Consider the following 2,089-nt stretch of genomic DNA (forward strand, 5'->3'; position numbering starts at 1 on the left):
TATGAGGCAGATTTCATACAAGAGTTATTAAGTCAACTTGAAGCTTCACAAGGGAATAGAAAAAAATCCTTTACCATCAATTTCACTATTACAACCATAAGGTGGCTTAGTTCTAACTTTTAAATCCAGCAGTCTCCTTTTGTCTGTGAAGAATTGTTCCAATGTGAGCAGTGAAAGTTCTGTTCTATATTTTTCCGAGGATGTGCATTTGCATAGAAATGACTCAATGATCAGACTTCTGTATAAAGAATGGCATTTGCATTGTTCTTATGTCTGGTCGATGGCAACACTTTCGTTTGATATGCATGCCTAAACCTACCCTCAGAGGTCACGGTCTAAACTACCAGCAGTATTAGTTTATCGAATTCCTTGTGTAATAAATATTATCAGTATACAACTCATGTCTGCCAAATGTTTACTTTAAGACAAACATAGAAACTGTAATGAATGATGCCACATGTGGAGAGGGATCTGTTATCCCTCCGGAGCACCTGAGATCAACCCCAGTTTTTGGTGGGGTTCGTGTTGCTCAATCTATAGTTTTCTATGTTAATTGATGTGTACTATTGTTTGTCTGTTGGTCTTTTTCTTTTTTAACCATGGCGTTGTCAGTTTATTTTCGACTTATGAGTTGGAATGTCCCTTTGGTATCTGTCGCCTCTCTTTTAATGCCTTTCACAGGAAACAAATGGCATTCCAACATTAGTATGTATGTTAACTATATAAAGAAGTGTTTTCGTTTTAAATCTGCATTGCTTTGAAAATATTTGTGTTGAATGTTATCTGTTTGATAAAATATATTTCTATTTTACTGTCGATAGATATTTTCAGTGTAATTTCTTTTAAATTGTACTAGTTGTACACTGATATTTAAATCTTATTACTCCATTTTGAATATACAAATCAAGATAAAAGTTGATGAATTTGCAATTAGCTGAATCATAGCTAAACCTAGTGCTTCGTCGTGCTTTGCATGCATCACCCAACATGTCATTCCAGCACTTGTCAAAATGTGACGATAGGGAATATAATACATAAGGTATATTTATAAATTCTATTCTGATATCTAAAGATATAAGACCAAGAAATACGTCAATGGTGTCACATCGTTTCAGTCATCCAATTTGTAATTGTGACCGTAATACATGAGTATTGTCGAATTTATCATAAAACTGATTGTTTGCCTTGAAACCATATCCTTATTAAGGAAGTTCGTGTTGTATGAAAATGCTCAGGCGTAACATAAAATTTGGCAATGTGCCGCCATACGATTGGATAATGGATATAGTCGCTCCAAACAAACCCGTTCCAGCAAGACTCATACAATATTCTTATTGTACATTTTTTTCATATGAATCATCTGAAATAACCCATTTACGTTTCGAAAAGCTTGATTTTCCTGCCGTCACATTACAGTTGCAAAATCGTTCAAAGCAGTTTCCTGGATATTTTTGTGAAAAAGATAAAAGAACGTTTAAGTTCAATGCATTTTACTTTATTTTTTGTGTATATTTGTCTAAATGGCAACAAAAGAACATACACACACATCGCCTTTTTACATTATACATTTACGTTTGCGTTGATATTTTGATAATCCCGTTTGGATCTTATTTGTTTTTTCCAATGTTCTTACATATGTTTCCTCCTTCTCGCCAATTGGAAGTTTAAATGCATTTTAAGCCCACACAGTCTGTACCAACTCATTTGGTAAGGGTTTAAAATAAAATAGTTTTCAGTTGTAAATTGATGCCTGTTACATCTTTTCCTTAGATATATGAACTTAGAAGCCTATAATTGAATCTTTGTCATATAAAGTGTTCATGATCATTATTTTGATATAATTATATTTGCGTTACCGCGAGCGCAGTAACAGGGAACAAATTATGCCTTAAAATTTTCTCACATTAACCTACACAAATATAATATCAATTGAAATTAATTGCAGTGTAATAATCAATTCAAACTGTAAAATTCAATTTTACAACAGACGGTCTTGAAGATGTATTAAATATACGCTTCATTCTTATAATAATATAAAAATTGAAATCTAAGGCCTTGTTTTCAAAAGAAAAATCTATATTTGAGATTA

The sequence above is a fragment of the Mytilus californianus genome, unplaced genomic scaffold (assembly GCF_021869535.1).
Source record: "Mytilus californianus isolate M0D057914Y unplaced genomic scaffold, xbMytCali1.0.p SCAF_9, whole genome shotgun sequence".
Lineage (NCBI taxonomy): Eukaryota > Metazoa > Mollusca > Bivalvia > Mytilida > Mytilidae > Mytilus > Mytilus californianus.